Below are 19,038 nucleotides of genomic sequence, written 5' to 3' on the forward strand. Positions count from 1 at the left end.
CTGTTTTATATAACAAGACCAGAATTTGATGGCACTATTCAAGGAAGGGCAGGGGTGTTTTCCCCCACTGTCCCGATACTTATCCCTCAACCAACAACGCCGAACGGATTGTCTGGGGATTGCCATATTGCTGTTTGTGGTATCTTGCTGTGCACAAATTGGTAAGGATCTCAGGAGAAACCTCTTTACCCAGAGAGTGGTTGAGGCAAATAGCACAGATGTGTTTAAGAGGAAGCTAGCTAAACACATTGAGAAAGGAATAGAGGGGTATGCTGATGAGGTGGCAGGAGTCACGTGTGGAGCATAAAGGCCAGCATGGACTAGTTGGGCCGAATGACCTGTTACTGTGCTGTACACTCGATGTAACACACCAGTGATTTGTTCGGTCACAGCAAATCCCTGATTATAGGGAACAGCAGCCGGTTAGTATATTTCTCACAGGGAAAAACAGATAAAATCCCGAATGTGATCAAAACACCAGGATCCCACGTAACAAAAAATTGAATTCGATTTACTCAGTCGTTATAAACGAGCGACCCATCTCACGATGGAGGTGAAGAGCAGCAAAAGCGGAGGCAAGAAACATTCCGGCTTTCTTCACTTGCCCGGCCGTCCAAGAAGCCGCAAAGAACCTCGACTCAATCCTCACTGGACCAATTATTCAGGGTTGGAAGCGGCTGAGGGAAAGGCAGAGAAAGAGAAGATATTGTACAGCCAGGATTCATTAGTGCTGCGTTAAAATTATTAACTGTTCTCAATTCTACACATCTTAGAGTGCAGTAATAGGACACCAACAAAGACAATTAACTACCAGGGCATGTTATTACCATGAACACAAAGTGCAATTAGTTTCTCAAGTCTGTATTGGAACAAATATCACTGTTTCCTCATTAAAAAATCTTCATCTCTCTACTGCTACCCATCATCACAGGCAGTCCCTCGGAATTGAGGAAGACTTGCTTCCACTCCCAAAGTGAGTTCTTTGGTGGCTGAACAGTTCGATACGAGTGCCACAGACCTTGTTACAGGTGGGACAGACATTCGTCGAGGGAAGGGGTCAGTGGGGCTGGTTTGCCGCGCGCTCCTTCCGCTGCCTGCCATTTAGGACCGAGATGAGGAGAAACGTCTTCACTCAGAGTTGTTAACCTGTGGAATTCCCTGCCACAGAGAGTTGTTGATGCCAGTTCATAGGATTTTTTTAAGAGAGAGTTAGATATGGCCCTTATGGCTAAGGGGATCAAGGGGTATGGAGAGAAAGCAGGAAAGGGATACAGAAGGAATGATCAGCCATGATCTTATTGAATGGCGGTGCAGGCTCGAAGGGCCGAATGGCCTACTCCCGCACCTATTTTCTATGTTTCTACGCTTGGCCTCTTCACGCTCTTTGCGTTGAGACTCGAAGAGCTCAACGCCCTCCTGGATGGACTTTCTCCACCTCAGGCGGTCTGCGGCCAGGGTCTCCCAGGTGTCAGTGGTGATGTCGCACTTTACCAGGGAGGCTTTGAGGGTGTCCTTGTAACGTTTCCGCTGTCCTCCTTTGGCTCGTTTACCGTGAAGGAGTTCCGCATAAAGCATTTGCTTCGGGAGTCTCATATCTGGCATGCGTACTATGTGGCCTGCCCAGCGAAGCTGATCGAGTGTGGTCAGTGCTTCAATTCTGGGGATGTTGGCCTGGTCGAGGACACTGATGTTAGTGCACCTGTCCTCCCAGGGGATTTGCAGGATCTTGCTACCCAACCCAAAGATTGTTAAGTAGACTTGTTGTTAATCATTGGACAGCTGAAGTGTTTTTTGAAATATCTTTTCTTTGATTATCGCATATCTACAGATCATTCCAGGACATTGGCGGGTATCCCCTTGCATTACTAATAGTGATTTGGAGCCTGCTGTTTTATAATTACAGGAGAGTTAGGCACACTGTATTATTCTGCTGCCAAGGTAGAGCGGTGCGTCATTTGATTGGTCCCTTTAAGGTCACATGGTCTCACTGATCTAAATAGGCACATTGCGAGATCAATTAGCGGTCGATTCTTCTCAGGCGCCTACTGAGTTCATTAAGAGATTTCCTTGCACAGTTTCTCTGTATGTGGGCAGTAGCTTGTAAATTCCCATGGTCAGCCGGGACCAACAAGAAGTGACTCTTCTTTTTATTAAAATAAATGAAGAATTGTATTTCTATAGTGCCTTTCACAGACTGTAATGTAAACTCGGTGAAAGACGCACTTTGGTCTTCCCGAAACTTGCTGGTCTTCCAGAGCAAGGAGATGTCCACGGCCGAGTGTTGCAGACTGGCGCAATCCACGATCCAGGAATACGTGCTGAGGGACACACTGAAGATTGGTGCAGTTGCCGCAAAGGCACGGTGGGGAAGGGTCAGAGTTTAAGGCCCTTCCGCCACGGTAAACCCAGGGGATAGAATCAGACCCCCCTCGGGCTGTACTTGTTAATCTGCTTGTATACATGTACTGAAAAAAACCTGTGTTGTGCCATGTATAATGAAAGTCTCTGCACTGTTTAGTAACTTGTAAAGAAATCTAAATGTATTCTCATCCGTTCCGTGTACTGCTTTCATCTGCATAGTGCTACATGTAACGTGATTGGTGATTGGTATTGAAATGTATCCTGCAATCTAATGTAAACCTGTTCTTATCTGCTCCATGTAATACCCTTATTTGCACAGTACTACATGTAACGTGATTTACGTATTGTACTAAACTGTAGCTTGAAATGAAATGCACGCTAGTGCATTGTATGGAACTGCTGTCAGCATCCAAATGAATTGTATGGAATTGCTGACCGCAAGGTATTGAGCTGTTTTCCAAAGTATTGTGAAAATTTTATATGAATAAAGTATATTTTTGGGAAAAAAAGTATTTGCTTAGTGGGTTCTTTGCTTAAGAATTCATAGCAACACATTGGCCCTGAAATTCCGTTCGACCTCTTCCCGCGGGAAAACGACCTAAAATGAGCAAAAAGATACGCACCTACCTGCTGCTGCTGCAACTGTTCGAAGTTCCGAGCCTGAGGCCCAGAGGTGACTGCGCGCGCAGCACGTGCACGTGGGGACGAGCGCAGGCCGGGATCTAGTGACAGCAGCCAATCAGGTACAGTATAGTTTCTCATTCATAGCAACAGGAGTTCCGTAAGTACCGAACTCCTATTGCTATGAATGAGAAACTCCCCCCAAACACTTAAAAACCAATAAAAAATAGGAAATAAAGTACACAATTAACATGCATTTAAATTAAAGTTGTTATAAAAAAAAGTTTTCCGACTTTAAAAACATTTTTTATTAACACTTAAAATAAACTTACTTTCATGGAGAAGGTTTTTAAACATAAAAAATACTTTTATAAATTTATTTTTTATTTGTATGTGTATTTTTAACCACTTACGCCTGTAAAAGTAGGCTATACGCCAGCTGTTTCAGGCACAGGATTTTAAAGGACATTTGCAGGGCATGATATTCCTAAATATCGGAAATCTTACCCTGCAAGTGTCCTCGCTCCCGATATGCGCGAGATCTGTCAAGACCAAAATCTTGACGGATCGGAAATGTCGGCTGGAAACCGGATTTTCCGATGCCTTCCCAGGTCCGTAGGAACTTCTTACGGACCCGGGACATCAGAATTTCAGGGCCATTGCTATTACGAACTAATTGGTTTATTAGCCAAAGGTTTAACAATCACACTACACATTACCAGTTCATCCACCAGGCTCACAACCACCTGCCTCATCGTGGATCGCCCGAACCCAACTGGCTGGGGTTTTATTGAGTCTTGTGAACATCACTCGACTGGCTAAGCCACTCCCAACTCAACAGCTCTACAGACCTGTGAGCATACTCACAGTGTGCGTGCGTTACAATATGGAACTCGCTACCACAGGGAGGGGTTGAGGCGAACAGTATCGATGCATTTAGGGGAGGTGAGATAAGCATATGGGGGAGAAGGGAACAGAGGGTTATGCTGATAGATTTAGATGAGGAAAGACGGGAGGAGTGGAGCATAAATGCCAACATGGACTAGTTGGGCTGAATGGCCTGTTTCTGTGCCGTATATACGATGTAATCCTATGTAAACAAGCACCCGCTATTCAGACTCGCTGGATTGAATAGCAGTGGCCATTTTCAATGTTCAATCTCTGAGAAATGGTCTTGAGTAACAGCAGCAGAGAAATACACAATATTATAGAAGGTGATGTCTTTCCCTCATCCAATTTCACAATTAAAACCACTCAAGCAAGTTACAGATAGCGACACTGTAAATCTGGATGGTCTACAAACATTCTTTTCAAACGTGTATATAATCTCTCCAGAAATGGAATAAAGCAATTTTTCAAGAGCATTTACAATGTTACGACACGACGTGACCATGGCAACTATTCCATCACTGGTTTTTTGGTGTGCTCACCAATGTGTCAATGTGAGGGACCAAGGAACCGGAGAACACAATATTTTTCATTTCAGGCAATTAAAGCAGTCCCAGGGCAGGTACAGCACGGGTTAGATACAGAGTAAAGCTCCCTCTACACTGTCCCATCAAACACTCCCAGGGCAGGTACAGCACGGGGTTAGATACAGAGTAAAGCTCCCTCTACACTGTCCCATCAAACACTCCCAGGGCAGGTACAGCACAGGGTTAGATACAGAGTAAAGCTCCCTCTACACTGTCCCATCAAACACTCCCAGGGCAGGTACAGCACGGGGTTAGATACAGAGTAAAACTCCCTCTACACTGTCCCATCAAACACTCCCAGGTCAGGTACAGCACGGGGTTAGATACAGAGTAAAGCTCCCTCTACACTGTCCCATCAAACACTTCCAGGGCAGGTACAGGGGGTTAGATACAGAGTAAAGCTCCCTCTACACTGTCCCATCAAACACTCCCAGGTCAGGTACAGCACGGGGTTAGATACAGAGTAAAGCTCCCTCTACACTGTCCCATCAAACACTCCCAGGGCAGGTACAGCACGGGTTAGATACAGAGTAAAACTCCCTCTACACTGTCCCATCAAACACTCCCAGGTCAGGTACAGCACGGGGTTAGATACAGAGTAAAGCTCCCTCTACACTGTCCCATCAAACACTTCCAGGGCAGGTACAGGGGGTTAGATACAGAGTAAAGCTCCCTCTACACTGTCCCATCAAACACTCCCAGGTCAGGTACAGCACGGGGTTAGATACAGAGTAAAGCTCCCTCTACACTGTCCCATCAAACACTCCCAGGGCAGGTACAGCACGGGTTAGATACAGAGTAAAGCTCCCTCTACACTGTCCCATCAAACACTCCCAGGTCAGGTACAGCACGGGGTTAGATACAGAGTAAAGCTCCCTCTACACTGTCCCATCAAACACTCCCAGGGCAGGTACAGCACGGGTTAGATACAGAGTAAAGCTCCCTCTACACTGTCCCATCAAACACTCCCAGGGCAGGTACACGGGGTTAGATACAGAGTAAAACTCCCTCTACACTGTCCCATCAAACACTCCCAGAGCAGGTACAGCACGGGTTAGATAAAGAGTAAAGCTCCCTCTACACTGTCCCATCAAACATTCCCAGAGCAGGTACAGCACGGGTTAGATACAGAGTAAAGCTCCCTCTACACTGTCCCATCAAACACTCCCAGGGCAGGTACAGGGGGTTAGATACAGAGTAAAGCTCCCTCTACACTGTCCCCATCAAACACTCCCAGGGCAGGTACAGCACGGGTTAGATACAGAGTAAAGCTCCCTCTACACTGTCCCATCAAACACTCCCAGGGCAGGTACAGTATGGGTTAGATACAGAGTAAAGCTCCCTCTACACTGTCCCATCAAACACTCCCAGGGCAGGTACAGCACGGGGTTAGATACAGACTGAAGCTCCTTCTACACTTTTCCTAACAATGTGCTTCAGCCCCAACCACAACAGAGTACCCCCCCTATTGCATCATAGAACAGAACAGCACAGGAGGAGGCTATTCGGCCCATCGAGTTTGCGCCAGCTCTTTCAAAAAGCTATTCCAGAGACAGCACCTCCAACAGTCTGGCACTGGGAGTGTCAGCCTATATTCTTGCGTTGAAGTCTCTGTAGTGGGGCTTGAACCCATAACCTTCTAACGCAATGGTGAGAGTGCTACCCACTGAGTCACGGCCGACACTAAAACATCTGTACGACACTCAGAAATGGGTTGAGACTGACTGAGCTCATTTCACATACGTCAAAACAGTCAAACAAAGGAGAATTCCACGCTATCTCTTTGGGGTCAATGTTAACCCAGATACCAGAAGTTAAAAAGACCTGTGCCTCAGCCTTTAGACCATCCAGCTCATGCTGTTTTGGTATTTTACTCACATCCTTCTAACTGCGCATTGCATGAGGTTTTGCAATTGGAAATAAATTTGCTGTGCCTATCATAGCCCCTGGCAAAAGTATCCTGCTTGTAATAAAACAAAACTTAAATTAAAATATGTCTTCATATAATGAGGGTCAGCGAATGCTGACTCGGACTAAGCATGGCCTGACAGAAAATAAGCCCTGGATAACTGGTGAGGATTCGTACAAAAATCATTGCCTTCATTTTTTTACCCAATGAGAATAATTTCAAACAATTGACTTAATAGTTAGCATAAAAAGACTTGCATTTATATAGCGCCTTTCATAACCAACGGACATCTCAAAGCGCTTTACAGCCACTGAAGTACTGTTTGCAGTGTAGTCACTGTTGTAATGTGGGAAACACGGCAGCCAATTTGCGCACAGCAAGCTCCCACAAACAGCAATGTGATAATGACCCAGATCACCTATTTTTAGTGATGCTGGGTTGCGGGTTATATTTACTCCCCAGAAGACCGGGGAGAACTCCCCTGCTCTTCTTCAAAGTAGTGCCGCGGGATCTTTTACGTCCACCTGAGAGGAAGAGAAGTTTAAGGAGGGAATTGAAGAGGTTAGGGCCTGGCCAGCAATGGTAGCGCGATAAAAATCGGGGAGGACAGAGATCTCGAAGGGTCGTAGGGCTGGATGAAGTGACAGAGTTAGGGAGGGGTGAGACCATGGAGGGATTTTTAAACACTCACTCACTCTATGCATGATAAAGTATTCTATAATATATACCAGGGCCATCTGCAACAGAGCTCCCTATCCCATAGCAGGTTCCTACGATGAGCTTGATGATGAGTCTCAGAGCAGATTGAAACTGTGGTTGGAAGCTGGATGTCCATCTGTAATATCATCCGGTTCTGATGAAGGGCGAGGCCTGAAACCTTAAGAATCTTCAGATCAGCCATGATCTTATTCATCCAAATGGTCGACTCCTGTTCCTATTTCTTATGTTCTTTTATTTGCTGCCTGACTGGCCCCGTGTTTTCTGTTTTGTTTAAGCTATCTATGGAGGTTACATAAGAACATAAGAAATAGGAGCAGGAGTAGGTCATACGGCCCCTCAAGCCTGCTCTGCCATTTAATACGATTATGGCTGAACCGATCATGGACTCAGGTCCACTGCCTCGCCCGCTCCCCATAACCCCTTATTCCCTTGTCTGGCCCAGGAGTACTAAGGAGTACTGCAGCACCACACCACCAGTCCGGGTGACCTCAGCTAACTCAGCGCAGACTGCCAATCGAGCTTGGGACGGTCATGCCTCCATGCTTTAGTACTTCACCAGCCTTTACTCAGCTTCAACGAGTCCCAGGCCGGGACCATTGGAGGGAGCAGCGTGCGGCGGTATACTACTGCAGGGAGCAGTGCGTGCTGCTGCAGGAGGGCGACGGCTACGAAGCCAGGTCGCTGATCGCAGTGCGGGCAGGCACAGCAGGAGGGGCGAAGGAGCGACAAGAGTCCGTAGAGGGGAGTGACCGGGGCCCAGGAGAGGCGAGGGCCCAGGGGCAGCACGGGCCAGCCCACACTGCGATATGTGCGCGCACTCGGTCCGTGCAGCAGAGCTGGTCTCCAGTCGTCCTGGTTAACCCTTGCCACTGGACCAAGACCTAGCTCTGTCGAGCCCGTGTGGTGGCTGGTGTGCAACGGCCACCCCACGTTAAAAAAATCCATGCACAGGCATCTTCCGCCCTTCACAATGTAGTTCAGGACCTGGAATATCGGGTCCTTCATTGAAACGCACATGAACTCATCCCTTTTTGGCATGGAAGCAAGTCATCCTCGCTTTGAGGGACTGCCTATGATGATGATTCCCTTCCCTGCCCACTCCCCATAACTCCTTATCCCCTTATCGTTTAAGAAACTGTCTACCTCTGTCTTAAATTTATTCAATGTCCCGGTTTCCACAGCTCTCTGAGGCAGCGAATTCCACAGATTTACAATCCTCTGAGAGAAGAAATTCCTCCTCATCTCTGTTTTAAATGGGTGGCCACTTATTCTAAGATTATGCCCCCTAGTTCTAGTCTCCCCCATCGGTGGAAACATCCTCTCTGCATCCACCTTGTCAAGCCCCCTCATAATCTTATACGTTTCGATAAGATCAGCTCTCATTCTTCTGAATTCCAATGAGTAGGGGCCCAACCTACTCAACCTTTCCTCATAAGTCACTCCCCTCATCTCCAGAATCAACCTCGTGAACCTTCTCTGAACTGCCTCCAAAGCAAGGTTGCGGCACAAGAGGAGACTATTCAGTCCCTTGAGCCTCTTCCACCATGCACTTCGATCATGGTTGATCTCCATTTACCCATCTTTGATCCATATCCCTTGAGACCAGTCATGTCAGCCGTGGCTCAGTGGGCAGCACTCTCGCCTCTGAGTCAGAAGGTTGTGGGTTCAAATCCCACTCCAAGGACTTTGAGCACAAAATCTAGGCTGACACTCCCAATGTAGTGCTGAGGGAGCGCCGCACTGTCGGAGGGGCCTTGCTGAGGGAATGCCGCACTGCCGGATGTACCATCTTTCGTTAAACTGTCTGCTCTCTCAAGTGGACTTAAAAGATCACATGGCCACTTTTCGAAGAATAGCAGGGGAGTTATCACGTTATCCTGGGCCAATATTTATCCTTCAATCAACATCACTAAAACAGATGATCTGGTCATGATCACATTGCTGTGGCGAGTGTCTCATCTCCTGACTCCCCAAAGCCTTTCCACCAATTACAAGGCACAAGTCAGGAGTGTGATGAAATACTCTTCACTTGCCTGGATGAGTGCAGCTCCAAAATCACTCAAAAAGCTCAACGCGATCCAGGACAAAGCAGCCCGCTTGATTGGCAATCCATCCACCACCTTCAACATTGGCCCTTACGGCTCAAGGGATCAAGGGGAATGGAGAGAAAGCAGGAATGGGGTACTGAAGTGCATGATCAGCCATGATCATATTGAATGGTGGTGCAGACTTGAATGGCCTACTCCTGCACCTATTTTCTTTGTTGGTATGTTTCACTCCCTCCACCACCGTGGCTGCAGTGTGCACCATCTACAAGATGCACTGCAGCAACTCGCCAAGGCTTCTTCGGCAGCACCTCCCAAACCCGCGACCTCCACCACCTAGAAGGGCAGGCGCGTGGGAATACCACCACCTCCAAGTTCCCTTCCAAGTCACACACCATCCTGACTTGGAAATATATTGGCTGTTCCTTCATCGTCGCTGGGTCACAATCCTGGAACTCCCTCCCTAACAGCACTGTGGGAGCACCTTCACCACACGGACTGCAGCGGTTCACGAAGGCGGCTCACCACCACCTTCTCAAGGGGCAATTAGGGATGGCAATAAATGCTGATCTTGCCAGCGACACCCACATCCAGGAAATGAATAAAACAAAAATGAGCAGATCTGCACTCTTTCCAACACAACTCTTTAATATTACGAGCCAGTACACTGGTGAGAAGGATCTAATGCTCTCGGCTGTCAGACTAGAACCGGTCACGCAAGTTATCGTGCAGCTAACTGCAAAAGATTCGCATTGCCATGAAGGTGCACTGTAACCCCCTCAAAGATCACTCGAACAGAGAACTGCATAACATAAAAGTTTGTGCGAATGCTGTTATTAAACCACAAATCACAAGAATTAATAAAAAATTCCTGTTCTTGTAAAATTAGGCTGCAGAAGTCTATATAAAACATGCAGTGAACAGCGCAGTAAGATCTTAGTTTGGTGCATACAATCTGTGCAAACAATGCCTGCTGCTCTGAAGAAGCCCTATTTTGTAAAGTTGTTATAGCAGATTCCAGGGAAAGATGCGCTCCATAGATTTTCCTGTCACCAGTCTTAATTAGCTACCTCCCCGTTTGACAAATATCCAGACAATCGTTAAGCGAAAAAAGGGCTTGTGCTTTTCAGAATCGTTCCCTGTGTCTCGCTGGCTGTGTCCTGGGTGTCTTGTATCTTTACACAGTTACCACTTTTTAATAAACAAAATTATTCTTTGGAGCAGTCCTGTTATCGCACTGACAAAGATGATGAAGTAAAATTTGAAAAGCCAGCCCAGAAATTGTTCTGCACAGCAATGGGTTCAAATAAAAGGTTTGCATTTATATAGCGCCTCAATCCGTCTCCTAAAAACTTCGAAGCACCTCGTGCACCAGGAATTACTCTGAAATCCAATTACTGCCACGCAGGCAGCCACTTTGTACACAGCAAGATCCCACAAAGAGCACAGAGGGGAACGGCCACTTCATCTATTTTTTTTGGTGGCGTTGAGTGAGAGAGAAATTGTTGGCCAGAAGATTGGGAGAACTCACTGCTTTTCCTTAAACGACGGCCCCCTGGAACATCCATTGGAACAGAGAGGCAATCTGTAACATTGCAACACTCGCTCAGTATTCTATGCACTTCAGGGGGTCATTTGAACTTAGCACGCCCGTCGGGAGCCGGACGGAATTGGGTGCATAGCTGGTTTTATACCCCGTTCGATTTTACTCCATTCATCAGTGAGTCTTGGCGGGCTATTCGACTAAGGGGGCACCACAGTCCAACATGCTGGCCAAGCACACCAATGGCCATCAGGGAGGGGATCCGATGTGGAAACACTAGCCGCATTTCCTTCACTCCAGCCAAGGGGCAGTGAGACCAGATCTAGTGACTCTTGTGCCAGTTCAGCCATAAGGTTGAAAGACAGAAAGACAGAAAGACTTGTATTTATATAGCACCTTTCGTGATCACCGGACATTTAAAAGCACTTTACAGCCAATGAAGTACTTTTGGAGTGTAGTCACTGTTGTAATGTGGGAAACGCGGTAGCCAATCTGTGCACAGCAAGCTCCCACACACAGCAATGTGGTAATGACCAGAAAATCTTGATTGAGGGATAAATATTGGCTGGGACACTGAGGATAACTCCCCTGCTCTTCTTCCAAATAGTGCTATTGGATCTTTTACATCCACCTGAGAGAGCAGACGAGGCCTCGGTTTAACTTCTCATTTGACAGACGGCACCTCCGACAGTGCGGCACTCCCTCAGCACTGCACTGGGACTGTCAGCCTAGATTTATGTGCTCAAGTCTCTGGAGTAGGACTTGAACCCACAACCTTCTAACTCAGAGGCGAGTGTGCTGCCCACTGAGCCCCAGCTGACGCTGTTGCTGCTGTTGGCCTCAGGGGAGGGGGAAATCGGCCTGAATTCTTGCTCACAGTTTCTATCTGGTGAATGTATTCCTGTGTGGAGATCAATCTTCTGAAAAAGTTTATGCTAACCGCAGTATGTAAAAAATATGGGGGAGAAATTCACTAATTTTTTTAAGTTTGAAAAGTTAGCGCCAGGCGCTAATGATTTAAAACTTTTTAAAAGTTCGCCGTTTGCGCTCCAAGCAGGAAGTGGAGCATAGCGCTTCTTTCCACTTCCTTCTCGGAGCGCTAGTGGCATCAGGCAGGCCGGAGTTCTCCACAAGGCTGCACATTGGGCCGTGCAGCGCTGCCGCGTTCAATGGCTCCTTCCCTCCCTTAAAGTGAACGGCCATCGCTGCAGGCTGTGCAATGTAAAAGGAATGTACCTGGACCACCAAGGCAGTGGCGATCTCGCGCGATCCGTCCAGCACTGGAGCAGAGACTCGGACTGAACGATCACAGGCGGAAAAAACAGCAACATTAAAGGTAAGTGCCATGTATGTATGCTTGGGTTTACTAGCCACCAGGTGGTGCCACTGTCGGAGGTCATTGGGCTGTGCGCACGTGTGTGCGGCCCAGGTATAAAAGGCCAGCCATCTTGTAATGTGATCACTTTGGACCCTAATAAAGTAGAGCCAGGTTTGTACGTGTTCGGAGTTTACAGTATTCAGTCTTTGAGTTATTGCATACACAACATTTGACGATGAACCTTCGCATGCACAAATGAGCACAATTCTGGAGCGATTCATGGAGGGAGAAGATTGGGCAGACTTTGTAGCCCGCTTGAACCAGTACCTCGTGGCCAACAAAATGGAGAAAGAGGAAGACGCAGTTCGGTGCCAGGCGGTCCTCCTCACGGTTTGCGGACCGAAAATGTATGGAATCATAAAGAATCGCCTCTCGCAACTTAAGTCCAACGGACAAGGACTATGAGACATTGTGTGCTCTGGTACGTGACCATCTCAAACCAGATGAAGGCATCATCATCTCAAGATATCGATTTTATACACACATTCGTTCTGAGGGCCAGGATGTATCGGAATTCGTTGCCGACCTAAGACGTCTAGCTGGACCGTGTAAGTTCGAAACTGCGTTGGCAGACATGCTGCGGGACTTCTTTGTAATCAGCATCGACCACGAGGTGATTCTGCGTAAGCTACTGGTGGCGGAGACGCTGGATTTGAGCAAGGCCATCACGATTGCCCAATCATGCATGACGACGGACAAAAGCTTAAAGCAGATATCATTGAAAAATCGGAACTCGGCAAGTACTGTAAACAAGATAGTATCGTCGTTTGGCAGAGCTGCATATGGCAGGGCCTACCCGACTACGTACGCGAAACCTGTGGCTGCTCAAAGTCCGCCAACAGGAATTAATCCGATATCACCGTGTTGGCGTTGTGGGGTCAATTATTGGCATCATCAGTGTCGGTTTAAACAGTTTATTTGTAAAGGCTGTTCGAGAGTGGGGCATCTCCAGCGCATGTGTCTGCAACTGAGCAAGCGTGCTGCGACACGCCACATGGAGGATGATGACCAGTCTAGCGCGGATCGGGACATACAATCCGAGATACCAAAGGAGGATGTGTATGGACTGCATTCGTTCCTAACAAAGAGCCAACCGATAATGATTAATGTAAAACTTTATGGTGTGCCAGTATCGATGGAATTGGACACGGGTGCGAGTCAATCAATAATGAGCCAGAGGACATTCGACAGGCTTTGGGATACTAAGGCTGTGAGACCTATGCTGAGTCCAGTCAATGCCAAGTTGCATACGTACACTAAAGAACTCATAACGGTGATTGTCAGTGCAGTAGTCAAGGTGTCGTATGATGGTGTGGTTCACGATATACCGTTATGGATTGTTCCAGGCAGTGGTCCAATGCTGTTCGGCAGGAACTGGTTAGAAAAAGTCAAATGGACCTGGAATGAGATCAAAGCGTTGTCGTCGGAGGAGGATACTCCATGTGCTCAAGAGCTGAGCAAGTTCCCCTCGCTGTATGAACCAGGCATCGGCAATTTCACGGGAGCCAAGGTGCAGATCCACGTAGACTCGGATACAAGACCCGTCCATCATAAAGCTCAGGCAGTTCCTTACATGATGAGGGAGAAGGTCGAAATCGAACTGGACAGACTCCAGCGCGAAAGGATCATATCACAGGTCGAATTTAACGGATGGGCCAGCCCCATTGTTCCTGTGTTGAAAAGCGATGGCACTGTCAGGATTTGTAGAGACTACAAGGTTACGATCAACCGAGTTTCGAAACAGGATCAATACTCATTACCGAAGACTGATGACCTGTTTGCAACGCTAGCTGGGGGGAGGTCGTTCACAAAACTGGATCTGACGTCGGCTTACATGACACAGGAGCTGGTCGAAGAAGCTTACGTGCATCAGCACTCATAAAGAACTGTTTATCTACAACAGGTGCCCTTTTGGAATTCGCTCGGCTGCAGCCATATTTCAGAGGAACATGGAGAGTTTCCTGAAGTCCGTCCCCAGAACCGTCGTGTTCCAAGATGACATCCTGGTCACAGGTCGTGACTCGCCGAACATCTGAACAACCTCGAAGAGGTTCTACACCATCTGGACAAAGTGGGACTCAGACTGAAATGCTCGAAGTGCGTCATCATGGCACCGGAAGTCTAATTTCTGGGGAGGAAAATTGCTGCTGACGGTATCAGGCCTACGTATTCGAAATCCAGGACCATCAAAAATGCACCCAAGCCTCAGAATGTGACAGAGCTGTGTTCGTTTCTTGGTCTACTCAACTACTTCGCTAATTTCCTATCTAGATTTAGCACCTCATTAGAGCCACTGCTCATGCCGCTAAGAAAAGGCGACACCTGGGTTTGGGGTGCGTCTCAAGATAGAGCTTTTGAGAAAGCTACTAACAAGCTGCTGGTACATTATGATCCATGTAAGCGTCTAGTATTGGACTGTGACGCTGTAAAAAGACCGTTACTAATATCTTAAAGGGGGATATTGTCATGTATGTATGCTTGGGTTTACTAGCCACCAGGTGGCACCATTGTTGGAGGTCATTGGGCTGTGCGCACGTGTGTGCGGCCCAGCTATAAAAGGCCAGCCATCTTGTAATGTGATCACTTCGGGCCCTAATAAAGTAGAGCCAGGTTTGTACCTGTTTGGGGTTTACAGCATTCAGTCTTTTGAGTTATTGCATTCACAACAGTAAGGTTTTTTTTTTACTTAGCTCGGCCACCTCGCCTTTAATTATCGCCCCCGTAAGGGGCAGCCGCCCAATCTGCGCCTCCTCCAGCTCTGGGTGCTGTCGTCCAGTGCTGCTCCAGGGGGCGGAAGTCAATTTCAGGTCCGAGCGATGCGCACGCCGATGACATCACGATTTTCAGGCCCAGGAGATCGGGTGCGCATCGCCGTAGCGCCGCCGCTAAACTCCCGCGCAATACGGCGGGTGTCGATATCAGTGCCGCGCCCGGTCGCAAAGCCATTTGTGCCCTGTTAGCACCCCAACGGGAGGCGAAAAGGCCCCCAAAAGTTTGTCGCCATCCTCCGCCTGCTCCACGGCGACATGCAGGCCGTGATCCTGACCAATGGATCCATCACAGACCCAATCCACGTCCGGACCGGGGTCAAGCAGGGCTGCGTCATCGCGCCAACCCTCTTCTCAATCTTCCTCCCTGCCATGCTCCACCTCACAATCAACAAGCTCCCCGCTGGAGTGGAACTAAACTACAGAACCAGTGGGAACCTGTTCGACCTTCGTTGTCTCCAGGCTAGATCCAAGTTTGTCCCATCCTCTGTCAACGACGCTTGCGTCTGCGCACATTCAGAGGCTGAACTCCAAGCCATCGTCAACATCTTCACTGAGGCATACGAAAGCAAGGGCCTTACACTAAACATCCGTAAGACAAAGGTCCTCCACCAACCTGACCCCGCCACACAGCACTGCTCCTCAGTCATCAAGATCCACGGCGCGGCCCTGGACAACGTGGACCACTTTCCATACCTCAGGAGCCTCCTATCAGCAAGGGAAGACATCGACAACGAGATCCAACACCGCCTCCAGTGCGCCAGTGCAGCCTTCGGCCACCTGAGGAAGAGAGTGTTCGAAGATCAGGCTCTCAAATCTGGCACCAAGCTCATGGTCTACAGGGCTGTAGTAATACCCGCCCTCCTGTATGGCTCAGAGACGTGGACCATATACATTAGACACCAGAAATACCACCAACGATGTCTCGGCAAGATCCTACAAATCCCCTGGGAGGACAGATGCACCAACGTTAGCGTCCTCAACCAGGCCAACATCCCCAGCATCGAAGCACTGACCACACTCGACCAGCTCCTTTGGGTGGGCCACATTGTTCACATGCCTGACACAAGACTCCCAAAGCAAGCGCTCTACTCGGAACTCCTACACGGCAAGCGAGCCAAAGGTGGGCAGAGGAAATGTTTCAAGGACACCCTCCCTGATAAAGTGCAACATCCCCACCAACCCCTGGGAATCCCTGGCCAAAGACCGCCCCAAGTGGAGCATCCGGGAGGGCGCTGAGCACCTCGAGTCTCGTCGCCGAGAGCATGCAGAAAACAAGCGCAGGCAGCGGAAGGAGCGTGCGGCAAACCAGTCCCACCCACCCCTTCTCTCAACCACTGTCTGTCCCACCTGTAACAGGGACTGTAATTCCCATATTGGACTGTTCAGTCACCTAAGAACTCACTTTTAGATTGGAAGCAACGATTTCGAGGGACTGCCTATGATGATGAATTTCTCAGCAGTTACTTTCTCTTACTCTCTCTCATCTGTGTAACAAGACTGCTCCCAAGTGGATGTAGGAGGACACTGCATATACATGCAACGTGCTATTACTGCAACTCACCAGTTTTTCATAAGAATATGGGAATTGCTAGATGAAAAAAAAACAGGGTCCATCTTGTACGCCGTCTATCATCCTGGTAGTTGCAAGATACAGCGATAATGGAGATATTGACCAATCAGAGCAATCAGTTGCTATCAATAAGGCTACAACAGATCCAGACATGAGGCGCGGAAAACCCCCAGTGGGGGAGAGGTTTGGGAACCAGAGTTCCAAAGTCCCCCGTTCCTCCTGAGCCACACTCCATTCACCATGTTTTGTAACTCTATCTATAATATATTAGAAATCTGAGCAACCATCACACTTTAAAATGGAGAGAAAGCAGGAATGGGGTACTGAAGTTGCATGATCAGCCATGATCATATTGAATGGCGGTGCAGGCTCGAAGGGCCGAATGGCCTACTCCTGCACCTATTTTCTGTGTTTCTATGTCTGCAGGGGAAATATTGTCGCGCTTTCTGATGTGACCTTAAACCTTGGGGGCGGGGTGGGGGGGGCGTTAAAAGAGCCCACAGCACTATTTCGAAGAAGAGCAGGGGAGTTCTTCCAGGTGACGCGGCCATTATGTATCCCTAAATCAGAATGTCTGGTCATTATCACATTGCTGTTTGTGGGAGCTTGCTGTGCGCAAATTGGCTGCCGTGTTTCCCACATTACAACAGTGACTACACTTCAAAAAGGACTTCATAGGCTGTGAAATACCAACAAGGAATGGGCAATAAATGTCAGTCTTGCTAGCGATGCTCACATCCCGAGAATTAATTTAAAGTAGTCGATATCGCTCCTGTGAAGCTGCTTGGGGTGTCTTGCTATGTTAAATGCGTTATACCAATGTAAGTTGTTGTTGTTGTATTCAATTTACTGTGAAGCACTTTGGGACGTCCTGAGGATGTGAAAGGTGCTATATAAATGCGGGTTCTTCCTTATAATCCCTCTCCAGATTCCTTTTCTCCCTCGTGCAGGATCAAGGCCCCTCTCATTCGTCAATCTCCTTGTCCACTAAAAATCAATTCTTGCAAATTCCAAACACGAAGTGTGTCACAGTACTTCTGGTAAAACAGTCCTTTCATTAAGGCTGCTAAATCCCTTTTTATCTCCAATTGCCTTTTAAACTGTTTTTCAAACAAACAGAATGAACTTGTATTCCCATGGTTACTTTCCAAAATCAGCACTTTGCAACTTGAGTACTAAAGACTGTTCTTCTATCAAATCATAATTTTACCATGCATGCAAGTCCCTTAACTCTCTCTCAGTTGATGAAACCCAAATGTTTAAATTTTAATAAGCTAGCTATCCATCATACAGGATAATTGATAGTAATATCTGCCTAAGTGTCGTTCAATTTAAAGGTTCCGCGGAAAGATTTACAGTTATATAGCACGGTCCATGACCTCAGGACTTCCCAAAGCACTTTACAACCAATTAAGTACTCTTGAAGTGTTCTATTTAGTGATGTTGGTTGCGGGATAAATATTGGCCAGGACACTGGGGAAGAATTTCCCTGCTCTTCTTTGAATAGTGCCATGGGATCTCATACATCCAACTGAGAGAGCAGACGGGGCCTCGGTTTAACGTCTCATCTGAAAGACGGCGCCTCCGACAGTGTGGCACTCTCACAGGGCATCATCATAGGCGGTCCCTCGAACGAGGATGACTTGCTTCCACAGATGTTTCAATGAAGGACCCGATGTTCCAGATCCTGAACTACAATTGAGGGGGTGGAAGATGCCTGTGCGTGGATTTTTTTAGCGCGTGGTGACCGTTGCACACCAGCCACCACACGGGCGCGACAGAGCTCAGTCTTTATCCAGTGGCAAGGGTTGAACCAGGACGACTGGAGACCAGCTCTGCTGCACGGACCGAGTGCGCACACATGTCGCACAGTGTGGGCTGGCCCGTGCTGCCCCTGGTGGTGTTCTCACACAGGTCGGGGCGGCCCATGATGTTGACAGTACGGACCCACTTACTCACCACCTTCGTTGTGCAGAAGACGACAGTTACGGATAAAGTCCCTGGATTATATATAATCATTGTGCCCTGCATGGTTTATCACTGCGCAGACTGCGAAGGTCTAGGAATATACAGGACCCCGTCCTCACCAGCTCCAAGCCGGGAACTGCTTGGGGACTACCACTAACGTGGTACTAAATGCCAATGCGGGGCATACACTGCAGAGTCAGCCTGGATTTTGTGCTCAAGTCTATGGAGTGGGTCTTCTGACTCAGAGGTGAGAGTGCTGCCCATTGAGCCCCAGCCGACACCATCACAACCATGCGAACACAGTACAAATAGGTTCTGGGGGTCAGTGAAACACTGAAATTCTACTCACACTTTAATTACAGCTAACTTTTTAAACCGACTGAGAGAGCTCCCTCAAAGGCTCAGTTGGTTAGTGAGCTGCCCCATGTAGCATTACATGGTGGCCCACCCCGACCTGTGAGAGAACAGCTCCACATGTCAGCTACAAAAGAGCTGGAGCAGCGTACCGCCACAACATCCAGCGCGAGCTGCTCAAGGTGGGCGACTGGGTGACGTCATCAGGACTCAGGCCGCCGTTTGGAGCGTGGGCAGGAGCATCGGCGGGGCCCTGGCACAGCGGGCGAGCGAGAAGGTCGTGGCACAAGAGCGTCGAGGGACCGTGGCTGAGATTCGGTGGG

At 48.2% G+C, this 19,038-nt stretch overlaps 1 protein-coding gene across 7 annotated transcripts in view; it reads right to left on the reverse strand.

The window, feature by feature from the left end:
- LOC139234067 (cocaine- and amphetamine-regulated transcript protein-like) overlaps nucleotides 1-19,038 on the reverse strand; it is a 54,198-nt gene that overhangs the window by 30,967 nt on the left and 4,193 nt on the right. For 2 of the 7 annotated variants that reach the window (XM_070864967.1, XM_070864965.1), the window contains exons 2-3: nucleotides 15,437-15,600; nucleotides 516-677 (exon numbers count right to left, since the gene is read on the reverse strand). The exons of 3 other annotated variants lie outside the window; for them this stretch is intronic. The gene's annotated coding sequence lies outside the window, so the exon portion shown is untranslated. The remainder of the gene's footprint in view (nucleotides 1-515; nucleotides 678-15,436; nucleotides 15,601-19,038) is intronic. 2 more of the 7 variants (XM_070864970.1, XM_070864966.1) reach the window with 2 other exon arrangements.

Source organism: Pristiophorus japonicus, chromosome 21 (genome assembly GCF_044704955.1).
Source record: "Pristiophorus japonicus isolate sPriJap1 chromosome 21, sPriJap1.hap1, whole genome shotgun sequence".
In the NCBI taxonomy this organism is placed as follows: Eukaryota; Metazoa; Chordata; class Chondrichthyes; family Pristiophoridae; genus Pristiophorus; species Pristiophorus japonicus.